We start from the raw sequence: 14,365 nt of genomic DNA on the forward strand, positions 1-14,365 counted from the left end.
ATGACTGACACAAAAGGCTTTCCACCATCTGCAGCATTTTGCTGATCTCCGACCAAGTTTTGTTTTCTGAGCAGCACTGCTGAACTGTGAATGGAACCAGTGGTGATTGAGGGGAGACTGTGATTGCTATTTCCCTTCAGAGGGAACTCTGACTCTCTATCTTCCCCCTTTTCTGTCCGGTGCCCGGTGCTCCGAAGGTCAATTCTTGCCCACCAGCACACTGCTCTTTGCCATGTGCAACCATCCACTGTGCCAAACCCGGTCAGTGTATTTCCATTATCCAACTGTTCACTTCTGGCGCGCTGCCCAGCTGCCCTTTGGTGTGTGTGACAACCCCAACACCAGTGGTTTTTCAGTCATCGAGCTGTCTGTCATCTCTTCTCTGCTGCTGCACTGCAGTTTGGCGTGTGTTTCTTCATAACCCCAACCCACCAATGCATTGTGGGTCAATCCGCTGTCAGTCACCTCTTTGAACTTGCTGCCAGTGGAGGTGGTGGAAACAGATACGATAGCGACGTTTAAGAGACACCTTGACAAATATATGAATAGGAAGGGAATAGAGGGATATGGGCCCCGGAAGTGCAGAAGGTGTTAGTTTCGGCAGGCATCAAGATCGGCGCAGGCTTGGAGGGCCGAATGGCCTGTTCCTGTGCTGTACTGTTCTTTATTCTTTGTTGTTTTGTGAAAGTTATGGTGAACCAAACGGAACAGTCGATGGCTGCACGGATCAGGACAGAGAGAGGGCGACACACAGAGGTGAGGTCCAAGAAATTTAATGGGAAATAAAGGTTATTGATTCTCCGGAGTATGATCTCAGTGATAATGACCAGCAGATCTGCCGTTGACATGGCCACCAGGAAGCGAGTGGTGCAGATGGAAAGTACACAATTTGCCTTGGACAGGATCACAATTGACACTAAATTAACTGTAATGGAGAGAAAGGAGAAGTGGTTGCAAATTACTGAAAAAACTGAAAAACATTCTCCACTTCTCAACCCAAGCAGGAAGGATTTTAGCACCGAAAACAGTGTGGGTTGGGATCGGGTCAGATCGGGTCCATGACACCAACCTGCCTCCAACACCAACACTTCCAGATTTAACAAATCCCGGACAGGGTGAACAACTGCTCACCGGACGCTGGTCAACCAGTTAATTATAGCGATGAGGAGCCAAAGAACGGGTAGATTGGAGAACTGTACCCAGTCTTCAACCACTCCCACTGTTGGAACCCATCCCGGACTCGAATCACTCCCTGGCGTCGATGCAATTTCACCCTGATACGAATCAGTCCCTCGGATCGGAGGCACCCATACGTCTTGGGCCATTCCATCTGATTTATAAATGATTGAAATTGAGAAGGGAGTTGCATGCGACAGTGCAAATATGATCAAAGCGCAGGCGTTCATTTCTACCGGAATTCCATTAACATATTAGAAAGGCGTTGATTGAACACATAAATAATAATGCTCTTCTGGGCTACACATGATAAAAGTATCCAGAGTAACCAGCAGGTGCACATATTCTTTGCAAAAAATACCAAAACTGACAGATTATAATTATCGGGGTATGTTGTGGCTCGATAATGTTGATAAGAGAAGTATGTGTGCCCAAATAATAGAGGCCTTTGAAATTTTATAGGGATTAGAGAAGGAAAACGTGGACCTGATGTTTCCTCCTTTGCTGGTGACCAGTTCAGTATTTCCTCAAAATAAGATGGTTATCAATAAATGCACGATGGAATTCAAGAGAGACCTTTTTACTTGGAGTGCTGAGAACGTGAAATTGAGACGTCTTGCAATGGAAAAGAAAAGAAGAAGCGACAGGATTGGAAGGATATGCAGATAGGATTAGATGAGCTGGAATGGAGAGAGGCTCGTGCAGAGCAGGAAGACAGTCGTGATCTAGTTGTACCGAATGTCCAATTTCTGTGCTGTAAAATCGGTAACTTGTCTACTAACAAGTCATAGTCATCAGTGTTTTTCGTAATATTGACGAGGGCTATTTATTATTGCAGTGATTTTATGACCAAACGCTTCTCAGGACCGTGCTTGGTAAGGAAATTAATCAGCACCCGATCGTGCTGTCAACAACTCTACTTAGAATAAGAGTAAGATGGGGACCTGCATTGAATACAAAGACAGATAGTCCTGAAAAGACACGATCCCTCGTGTTACGTGTTCCACACCAGTTAGTCAGCCACAATCAGTGCTATTCCAGAGTGACCGAGACTCCCAGTTATATATTATCGCTGAGGTCGTGTACTCCACTCCAGTTGGCGCACACACACTGTGTAATTCTACATTAACAGATAATTGCAGTAATCCTCACCCTCTGAAATTTTCCTGCTTTGAGCTGTGATTCTACAGAACACAACATTCCACATAATTCAATAACTTTACAATGCAGTGTGCCTTGAGCTAGAAATAGTTGAGACAACAGATTAAATCTGCACAGATAATTCAGGAAATTAATGCACTGATATTATTGAATGTGCGTCTGTGTAACTGTAACCATTCAATCTCATGTAATATTATTACTCCCATGGTAATGGAAGAAACCAGCTCATACACAGATTTGTAAACTTCATTGGTTAGAGATACTTACCAGGAACGCCAATAATAGCAAGGATCATACAGAATATTTTCCGCACCCATTGAATTGGTCGGTGCATTTTTTGCTTGGAGTGATCGGTCTGTTCGTGCTGCAGGTAATATCTCTGGAATAAATTCTGAGGTGACACATTCCCATTGCATTAACTTTATGCACTCCCGGATTTCCATGGGGATACTCAGGTTGTAAAATTGTTCAAACAGATTTTCTGAATCTTTGAACATATTACGACAGTTGTGTTAATTCCCTGTTGATGGAATATATTTTTCTCTAAGATTGAATTGAACCCATCCCCATCCCCAGGGTAAATCTGATCACAATAAGCAACTAATCATAACTGGAAGCTGTGTTAAACAGAAATCAAGGAAGTCCTACAAAAATCATGAGTACCATCTGTAGATCTCATGTTGTTTCAGTGAAGACCTTCACTCTGCATGACTATTCAGAAATGAAATTCCTAACGTCAGAGAAGTCTCGAAGGGGTGTTCGTCTACACTTTGGGTTCTCTCTTTAGCTGTACAATTCTGTTGAACAATTCATAAATTCAAAGAAAAAACGAACATAGAATTGTTGCAACACAGCATTTGGCCATTTGGTCTGTCTTGTCCTTGTCTGTTCCCTGCACGGGCTGATCAGCTAATCTGACTTCCACATCTCCTCCTCACTGACCTGCACTGTTTTTCGTTTCAGTTGTTTATTCTGTTCGCTTCTGATTGAATCTATATTCATCACACTATCAGGCAGTTAATTTCATATCCTCAACACGTGCTGTGGAAACATACGTTTTCCCTTATGTCGCCATTGATTCTGTTGCTAATGCCTTAAGCATGTGTCCTTTGGTTTTCACCACGTCTGCCAATGAGAGAAGTTTCTCTGTGTCTACTCTGTTTAAACCGCCCGTGGGTTGGAACAACTATATCAACCTTTCTCTCAATTTGATTTTCTAATCTGTCGGCGTAAAACAACTGTCACACTTGGAAATTTTCTCTTGATCATTTTCTACACCCACTCTAAAGTCTACACATTGTTCCTCACGTTCGGTGCCTGGAACTGGGCACAATGTCACGATTTTCAATATCGTTCTATCCTTCACAAGCTCTTTGCTACTGTGGTTCCCTTTTCCACCTCTTTGTCCGATACATTGATGATTGGATTTGTGTCAAAACCTTCTTTCACATTGAGCTCGACAATGTAATCACAATTGCATTGAAATATCTGTTCCTCCCTCACCTGAAAACGATCCATCTGTGACCCTTCACTTCTCTTTCACGAATTCCCTCTCTCCATTTAAATGGACAGGCTCTGCATCAACATTTACTGTGATCCACCAACTCCCACAGATATGTTGACCACACTTCCTCCAACTCCACTTTGTGTAAAGAGTAGCTTCCATTCTCTCAGCATCCTCATCGCCTTGTGTTTGTCCCAACGATGCCATCTTAAATACCAGAGCTTCTGCAGTCTCTTCATTTCACATTAACCGTGCATTCCTCACATTAGTTTTGCAGCGGCCTCAGCTTTATCTGCTCCATCACCCGAGTGACTGTCCTCACCTCCTTCCCTACCTTCCAGAACCATGATATTAATTCACTTATTCTCACTTTCCACTCCAACGCCTCCACCTTCAACACATCCTCCTCCTCTATTTCCACCATATCCACCTAAAAGCGCGAACAAAGTATCTTTGTTCATTCTTCCGTCACACCCATGATCTAGTTTCCTTGCCTGCAGCTTCTTTCTATTCAAGTGCAAGAGATGCAACAGCTTTCCTCTCACCTATGATGATAAGGTCTTTAGAAATAAAAGCGGGAGTAGGCCATTCAGCCCACGGATCATGTTCTGCCATTCAATACCATAATGGCTGATCTGAACATGGCTGTAATTCTAATTTCTTGCCAGACAACAATAAGTCTTCACTCCCTCGTAAATGAAAAGTCAGTCGAAACCAGCCTTGAATATATTCAATGACTCAGATTCCAACGCCTTCCGGGTAAGTTAATTCTAAATGCGATGGAACTTTCAAGAGAAGAAATTCCTCCTCATCTCCATTTGAATTGGGAGACCACCTATTCATAAACGGTGGAGAATGTGCAAAGAGATCTATGGCTGTGGTTGATCACTGAGCTGGGCGGGGAGTGGACCACGAAATTAATGTTAGGAATTGACAAAGTTCTTCAAATTGATTCACTGGAACCACTGCAAAAATGTGGAATTTGGCAAGAAGGCAGAGGTCAAGGGTATGCGTCCTTGACCAGATTAAGATCTGAGCTGTGGCATTCAGTATGCCCGTAGGTTGTGGTGGAAGGAATTGGGACACTTGGTAAGGAGAGCAGTATTGAGAATGAGAGTGGAGGTGAAGAAGGCTGCATTACGGTTATGGAAGCAAAGTGTGAGAGCAGCCAATATTTCAGAGGGGATCAACCGCAGGTTTCTGATGGCTTGGATACAAGGGGAGGTTCTATGTGTCCACCCCCTTATCCTTTTAGGTGTGAGAGGTCGCGTGCTAGAAAGGAGCTGTCGAAGTAAATTTAGTAACTTCCTGCATTGCGATATTGTGTATGGTACACACGGCAGCCACTGTGTGCTGGTGCTGGACGGGGTTAAGTGTTAACGTGGTGCATCAGGTGCACATCAAATGAGCTCACTTGCTTGGATCTTACAGAGGCGCTTGAGTTTTGTTGGAAGCGGCACAGATCCAGGAAAATGGAGAGCATTCCATTATTTCTGACTTATGCCTTGTCGATTGCGAACGTAAGAGGCAGTGGATGATTTATTTGTTGCATAAGTTCCAGCGTCTGATCTTTTCTTCGAGCAACAAAATTTATTTGGCTGGCAAAATTAAATTTCTGATCAAAGGAAATGCCCAGGATGTTGATAATGTGGTAATTAGGGAGTGACCACGAGGATGAATATGAAGGGGAGGTGGTTAGTTTCTCACTTGTTGCACTTGGCAATTTCCTGGCAAATGTGTGCTGTGATTTTAATGTCCTTTTATGAGCACAAGCCAGATGCAAATAATGCAAAAACTGTGGTGTTTGTAGTTGGTAGCGAACGAAGACAGGTTCAGCTTGTCTGTCATTCACCCAGAGTAAGTTTCTTCTCATCCTGGCTTAAATGTTTGACCGAATAATTGAAAGTGGCAAATTACAGATAGATGGAGGAAGTATAAACTGTCGTTGATCGATTTGCTGAATCAACCCACGACCTTCATGATTGGCTGTGATAATATCGAAAAAATACATTGTAATGATCAGGAAAACAAAGGTTGTATCATATATGGACAAGAGGAGGGGTGATCAGATCTGATACAGGCTCGTTTATTCCCCATCAATACTTAGTTACATGTTGTAAAGGGAAGGACACTTTAGGGAGAGTTATGCTGCTATCCATCGAACCATGGAGCTTGCAAACCTTGTTCTGGGGAATTAGATGAACCATCTCTTCCCACTATTTGGCAGTCCATCATAGCAACATGGGAATTGCGGTGGTGAATGTCGGGGTAATGGGAGGGCTATCGTTACCTTCTTGTTGATGGATCTGTAGCTTGAGGGTCCAGTTGGTAGGTGATTGAGAAAGCTGTTAACAGCACAGCTCTGGCTAAGAGTTCTGAATGTGATTGACAACAGATTGAATGCGTTCCATGGAAACTAAGTAATATAATTCCCACCCCAGGAATTCATTGTATCTTCTGGGTTACCTAAACACAGCAACAAGAAATCTCTACCCCCGATGACTATGCCAGTTGGCTGTAAAGACAAAGCTGCCGCAGATTTCACATTCACGTCAAACAGAAATCAAACACACGGACTCTCTGGTGAATCAGATTCAATCCTTTGTAAATACAAACATTTTCCTCTTTCAATAATTTCGTTTCCGTTGTCGGGATGATCTATTACCCCCCCAACATCCCAGTTTTACATGTTGTTCCCAAATATTTATGTGATTGTATGTTCAATTTCGCACAATATCAGGATGCATCAGTTCCACCCTTACTAACTTGACAAGCAACAAACCCCCCCAAAAAAATCTTCAAGGCAAATCTGACAACAAAAGCATGTCCACCTCCTTCTGCCTCTGCCTCACGTGAATTGCAATTATTATTGCAGATTTTTACTTTGCGGTCAGCGGGTTCCTTATTGATTTGAACTACCCTGATGGAGGGACACATAGCCTCACAGAATATTTCGTTCACCTGCCCTGCACGGCCTGAAGTCAGGCAAATCCCTCACCCTGACAGAGATCAACAAAGGAGCATGAAACGTCCCAATTACAAGATCTGATCCTGGGAAGGCACAAATTGTAGGTCCATTATTTACCAAATTTGGTAAACATGCATCTGTCAAAGGACAAAGCAGGAGCCAGTCTTACTTTCCCACAGATTTATTTACAATGCTCCATACAGCATCAGTGCAGACTACATTTCCCATCTCCAGCCCAGCTCCCCCATACCCCTCTCCAGGTGGAAACTGGTTATTCCATATGTACCCTGATCTTTCCACAATTAGCATCAGCTGCTCTTCATCACAAGTAGAGCATGCAGCTATACATACTCAATTAACAAATCATTTGCAACATTGGCTCATTAGTAGCATTTGATTACCGGTCCATCAATGTGTCCATTACACTTTATCCTTTTTCTTGTGATTCTTGTTCGAATATACACGCTACATGTTAGCATTTCAGCTCTTGTTTGAAGACCAGAACTGCTCTTCACATGTCCTGCATTGCATGAATGCACATCCTTTGGACTCTTCATGCAATACTCACCACGAAATCAAACACTATAGCACTCACTCACACAGCGATATACACAAATACACTGAAGGAAAGTACAGTTGAAAAGAATAGTGTACTTTTAAAATTTATAAGGAAAATGATAGTTCATAATTCACGTGGCTCGTTCTCGAAAAGACACATTGCAGACCTTATGAAAAAGACATCTTCACTCCTGAAGTGTAGTTAAATAGCCGGTGTCACGTGCTGAAGCGGACAGAATTTCTGCAGGCCACAAACTTGGTTGCTTTTAGTTTCGTTACCACGAGGTCACTTTGCAGTATTGGTGGGTTCGAAATGGAGCAGGCTTGGAGTCCTCACCATGTTACAGTCTCCAATTATTAAGGCATAGATTTTGCTGTCCTTTCTGCTGCTGCTGTTGCATCTTTCTTCAGATAGCACTTAAATAATAAAAATAAACCAACATGGTTACCATACCATGTGCATTATCACATTTCCCTTTCCAAAATATGGTGTTGGAATTAGGGTGATTATTCATTATCTGGATTATTGCTTGATTACGGTCTTTGTTTCAGAAAGCCACATTCAATTCAGGATTGCCTCTTGGATTGTCTCAGAATACGTGCAGTTGCCACCTCTTAGTCTGGCATGTATCATTTTGTCCTTGCGAGACAGTATGGCTGTTTAGAAATTCACTGATCAGGTCAGGTGACATTTGGTGGCCATCATTTGCTGCTCGTCTGATCCATTTTAAAAGAAAGGTCAGTTACAAAATGCTACACACTCAGTGAAGTTCTATGTTAAAATATATGAATTTGGCGTGGTTCTACTGAGCATGGCAATAATTGTGGAAGATGATATTAGTGCTCAAATATATTGATAAAAAATGACACAAATCCCATTGCACAGGTCCTCCAAAAAAGCAGGCTCCAGCAGTTATAGGACAGCTGACCAGTATCACTCGACTTGTGATGGTTCCTCTCCTCCTTTACTTGTGCACTTTACCAACATATATTCCACTGCAATGAGGAAACAAGTGGGTGAACCCAGACAGTAGAGGGTGGGGTGGCAAGAAACCGGTGACCTGCAGCGAAATGGTCGCTGACGAAAACCATGACAACTTACAATAACAAAGCGCGACACACATCCAAAGACACATCTCAGAAGACATAGTAGAGCAGGTTAAAACAGCGTGACATCAAGAGCGAGTGGAGAAGTATAGAGAGTGCGAGATTGATAAGCACGTAGTAAGTGATATCGATTTCTCGACGGGTTTTGAAGACAAGAAGAGAGTCGAAATGATGTAGTGCTGGAATTCCCGATGCCCTGGGTAAAGGTTATTGGGAAACATCTGATGACGGTACAGCAGAAACAGTGGTGCATAGCAAATACTGTTCGACAACAGGTGACAAGGGAGGAGTGGAGTAAGTTCACAGCGATTTATTGCTTGGCAGATTGTTGTGATTGACAGGGTGTTATCTACAATAGGATTGATAACGTCGTCCACGTTTCTTCAAATTATATCAGTGAAGCAATGAGGACAACGGGATTTTGGTGGAACGGTACTGGACAGGGATTGGGGTATTAATCCTGGCCAGGAATTGAGCTGTGGCATTCGGGATACCTGCCGTTTAGGCTGTGCTCCTGATTTGGTCGTGGGTAGACAAAAACTGGAGTCGGAGACAGGGATAGTGGAATTGAACAGTTGCAGAGCCTAGTCATGTGACCATGTCTTACTGGTATTTGGGTAACTTGTGCTGGCTGCTGTTTGATTGGCTCCTGACTTTGAGATCAGATATCCTCCCTGGTGACCATTCATGAGCTTTAGTGAACTTGGGCAGCAGCTGGTTCTGGCAGCGGACACAGTGAGTATGATTCCTCCAAATAAATAGAAGTAAAAATACGAGCGCAGAATGTGGGAGCTGGGTAAGGAGTGTGTTTAAACATTCAAATCAGTAGCTGATAAAGGCACGGATGAGTTATCAGCAGCATTTGAGGTGAAACGGGGCCAGCAGAATGGGTCATTGCAATGGCGCAGTCTTGTGGTTGTAAGCTCATCTCGAGGTTACTATCTGACCAAGGTTGCGAAAAATAGGGTTCAGTCATCGACACTTTCCAGGAAAAGGAATTATGGCTAGAGAGTGAAGATTGTGGCAAGAAACAAAGGATGTAGCTTCTGCCTTTCCAATATTTAATTGAAGGACGTTGCTGTTCACCCAGTACCAGATTTCTGGCATGCTGTGTGACAATCCAGAGACAACTGAGGAACGAGAGATGTGAGGGTGAGGTAGAGTTTGGTGTCTTCAGCACAAATATTGAAACTGACATTCTGTTTCTGGGTGATGTCACTGGAAGACAGAATGTAAGTGAGAAATAGACCTTTCGGGATAAACAGAGACGCTGCTGCAGAAATTGGAATAGAATCCACTGATGTCGATATTCTGGCCATGATTATAATGATAAGAATGGAAACAGGTGATTGCAGTTCCAGACACGGTGAGGATGGTGGAGGGATTTGGAGGATTGACTGATCAACTCAGTCAATTGCTGCAGACAAGTCGAGAACTGAAGGAGGAAAAGTTGATGTTTATTTCAGTCACACAGGATGCCATTTGTGATTTTGATAAGAGCTGATATGGTACTGTGGCAGTGACGGATGTCTGATTGGAGGACTTCAACCATGGAAACTGGAAAAGATAGGCACAAATTAAGGAGGCACCATGAAAAGGCAAGAGCTTGGGATGGAAACTGAGTTTGGAAATCGACTAAAGAAAGGGTTATAAAATAAAGACTAAAAGTGCTGGAAATACTCAGCAGGTCCGGCTGCATTTGCGCAGAGAGCAACGGAGTTAACGTTTCAGGTCAGTGAGCTTTGATCAGAAATGGCAAAGGTTAGAAATGTGATAGGGTTTAAACAAATAAAGCGGCGGTGGGGCAAAAGAGATCAAACTGGAATGTGTTGATAGGCTAGTGTGTCACAGAGAATAACTGAGCATGAAGTCATGGGGCAAAGGCAAAGAGAGTGTCTTCATGGCGTGGTTAAAGACAACACGTCAGTGCAGAGAGGGTGTTCAATGACTGAATAACAAAAGCTCTAGCCAAAAGCACAAACCTGAATAAACACAGTGGGCACGAATATGGTGAAAAAAATTGAATGATGGAACAAAGTACAATAATACAAGTAAACATGAAAGATAAAGTTAAAAATAAAAAAATGGGGGGCCAGTCATGCGCTGAAATTATTGAACTCAATGTTCAGCTCGCAAGGCTGTACAGTGCCTAACTGGTGAATGGAGTGATGTTCCTCGATCTTGCCTTGAATGGAGTGATGTTCCTCGATCTTGCCTTGATTTTTACTGGAACACTGCAGGAATCCAAGTATAGAGATGTGGGCATGACAGCAGGGGTGTGTGTTGAAATAGCCAGTGACAGACAGATCAGGATCATGTTTTCAGATTGAGTGGAGGTGTTCAGAAAAGCGCTTAACTAATCTGCGTTTGGTCTCCCCAGTGTAGAGGAGACCGCAATGTGAGCAGCGAATACACTATACTAATTTGAAAGAAGTACAAGTAAAAGGCTGTGTCATCTGAAATGAGTGTTTCGGGCCATGGATCATGAAGAGAGAGAAGATAAAAAGGGAGGTAATACACATCCTGCGCTTGCATGGGAAGGTGCCGTGGGACGGGGACGAGGTGGCGGGGTAATGGACGAGTGGACCAGGGTGTTGCAGTGGGAACGATCCCCTCGGAAGGCTGACAGGGAGAGGAAGATGTATTTGGAGGTGTCATCACGCTGCACGTGGCGGAAATGGCGGAGGATAATCATGTGGATGTGCAGGCTGGCGGGAGGAAAATGTGGACAAGAGGATCCCAGTCGTGGTTCTGGGAGGCAGAGGAAGGGCTGAGGGCACAGGTGCAGGAAATAGGCTGGACACGATTGAGGGCGCTGTCACCCACAATGGGGAGGAATCCTTGGTTATGGAAAAAAGAAAACATATTAGAGGCTCTGTCGTGCACAGTGAATAGTCACAAGGTTGAACACAGCTTCCAGGGAAACCTGTGCAGTGAATAGTCACAAGTTTCAACACATGGCCTGGGCGGAAGATGCACAGTGATTTATCACAAGATTAAACACAGGGACCAGGGGCTCCTACACAGTGATTGGACACAAGTTTAAGCACAGGGCCCGGGGGGAACCTGCACAGTGAATAGTCACAAGTTTAAACACAGGGCCCGCGGGGGGTGGGGAGGGTGGTGTTGTGGGGGTGGGTGGTGGAGCCTGCACAGTGAATGGTCACAAGTTTAAACACAGGGCACGGGGGATCCTGCACAGTGAATAGACACAAGTTTAAACACAGGGCCCTGGGGGAACCTGCACAGTGAATAGTCACAAGTCTAAACAGAGGGCTCGAGGGATCCTGCACAGTGAATGGGGACAAGTTCAAATACATGGCCTGGGGGAAACTTGCACAGTGAATAGTCGCAAGATTAAATACACGGCCCGGGGGATCCTGTACAGTGATTCGTGTCAAGTTTAAACACATTACTCGGGTGGATCCTGCACAGTGATTTGTGTCAAGTTTAAACACAGGGCCCGGGGAGATCCTGCACAGTGATTCTTGTCAAGCTTAAACACAGGTCCCGGGGGGGAGCCGCACAGTGAATAGTCACAAGATTAAACATAGGGTCCGGGGTGAAGCCACAAATGAATAGTCACAAGATTGAACACAGGACCCGGGGTGTACCGGCACAGTGCTCTTACCATTCCCTCTGGAATGGCCACTGGTTAGATTCTAAGCCTGGTGGGAACTGCTGGAGCGTACCAGTTATACCAACTCTGGAAGTGAACAGTTTGCTCATACAGTAGAGTTAAATCTCCTTCTATAATTTCCAAGGCATATGATCCAAGAGGGCCGGACCTACTAGAGAGCACTACCGGTGTTGCTTCCCGAGCTCAAAAGGCTAGAACAGAACTCCACAGCACCAAGGGAGGTGAGCTGCCCATGCCTCCGGGTGGGTGCTAGTTACCTCCCAAAGAAGCAGGTTGCTGACTTTAAGAACAAAGTAAGTTGTATTAGCATTCATCACCCAACCACCACTACTGACACACCTGACGTCTCTCTACCCCCAACACAAGTACAGTGATATAGGGGGAGAAGTGTATGGCAGACTTGGGGCAGCCAGGTACTGGTGATATGCCTGTAATGTTGTAGACATGAACCCAAATGACATTCGCTCATATTGACCCCATAGCCTACAGCTTGCAGATTAGTCATCTTCTGCACAGGGTAAACACACCATGTGACACAAGCCTTGCAGCAGAATAAGTGGTCATGTGTGGGCTTCAGATGCAAAATTAGCAGTCAATAACTTCTAGTGAAATAGCCGACAACCACTCAGTTCGAAGGCTCACATATGAAGAACAGCGACTTGGGCAAAGTAGTGGGAAACTGCTAACACCTGTCAAATTGGAATTCAGTGGAATCACAGGCTTCAACAGAAGACAAGTCCGGAGCAGCCATTGCACAGTATACCAGCTTGTATCTATACAGTAGTTTTAAAGCAGCGAAATGTCCCAAGGCACTTCACAGGAGCATTAGCAAAGAAAAATTGGCACTAAGGCAGGGGATATTTAGATCAAATGACCAAAGAAAATATTAGAACAAATGACCAAAAGCTTGATCAAAGAGGGACGTTTTAAGGAGTGTATTAAATGTAGGACAGAGAGTGAAGCAGTTTAAAGATGGTGCACCAGCTCATTGCCTCTATGCTGTTTCTTCACGGAGCTATCCAGTCATTCCCAGTCCCCCCACTCAATCCCCATTGCACTGCAAGTTTATTACCTTCACGTTGCTGTGCAATTTCAATTTGAAGTCATTGATTGTCTCTGCTTTCACCACCCTTGTGGGCATCAGGATCCAGATCATTACCACTCGCTGTGTAAAAAAGTTCCTAATCATGTAGAGCCTCCATCTCTTGCTCAACGCCTTCAATCTGTGTCCTCTCGTCCTTGTACCACGAGTTGCAGGGAAAGGTTTTTCGTTCTCTAACGTATCTAAGCCTGTAATAACCATGTACACTTCCATTAAATCTCCCCTCAACTTCCTTTGTTCGAAGGAGAGCAGCCCAGCTTTTCCAACCTAACCTTATAACTAAAATCCTCTATCCTCTGGTAAATCTCCTCTGCATCATCTCAAAAACTGTTACATTCTTCCTAAACTGTAGTAATGATAATTGGACACAATACCCCAGTTGGAGCCGAAAAAAAGAGCTTTATACATTTTCAGCATAACGTCCCTACTTTTGTACTCAATGCCTCTGTTCAGGAAGCCCAACATCCCACATGATTTACTAATCACACTCTCATTATGTTCTGCCACCTTCAAAGATCGATGCATATGCATCCCCCGGTCTTTCTTTTCCCCCACACTCTTTAGAACTGTGGCATTAAGTATAGATTGACTCTCCCTATTCCATCTGCCAAAATGCATCAACTAACACTTGTCAGTATTGTATTCCATCTGTCACCTGTCTGCCCTTTCTGCTAGCCTATCTATGTCCTTTTGGAGGCGGTTCATATAATCTTCACTTCTTGCCACCTCTCCAAGTTTGGTATCATCTGGAGATTTTGAGATTCTACTCTGTATTCTGAGATCCAAAGAAGTAATAAAGATCAATGCAGGAAAACATTGCTGTCCCACTGACTCTTGGGGAACACCACTGTCTACCATCCTCCAGTCTGAAAAACAATAATTTACTATGATTCGGTGTTTTCTGTCCTGAAGCCAATTTTTGATCCAATTGAACACAGGTCCTCCTATTCCGTGAACCTCAGTTTTGTTCACCAACTTTTATGTGTTGCCTTGTCAAACGTTTTCTTCAAATCCATACAAAACAACATCCACCACATAAAATAAAGGCAAAATACTGTGGATGCTGGAAATCTGAAATAAAAACAAGAAATGCTGCAACCACTCAGCAGGTCTGGCAGCATCTGTGGAAAGAGAAGCAGAGTTAACGTT

The sequence above is a fragment of the Heterodontus francisci genome, unplaced genomic scaffold, assembly GCF_036365525.1.
Source record: "Heterodontus francisci isolate sHetFra1 unplaced genomic scaffold, sHetFra1.hap1 HAP1_SCAFFOLD_124, whole genome shotgun sequence".
Lineage (NCBI taxonomy): Eukaryota > Metazoa > Chordata > Chondrichthyes > Heterodontiformes > Heterodontidae > Heterodontus > Heterodontus francisci.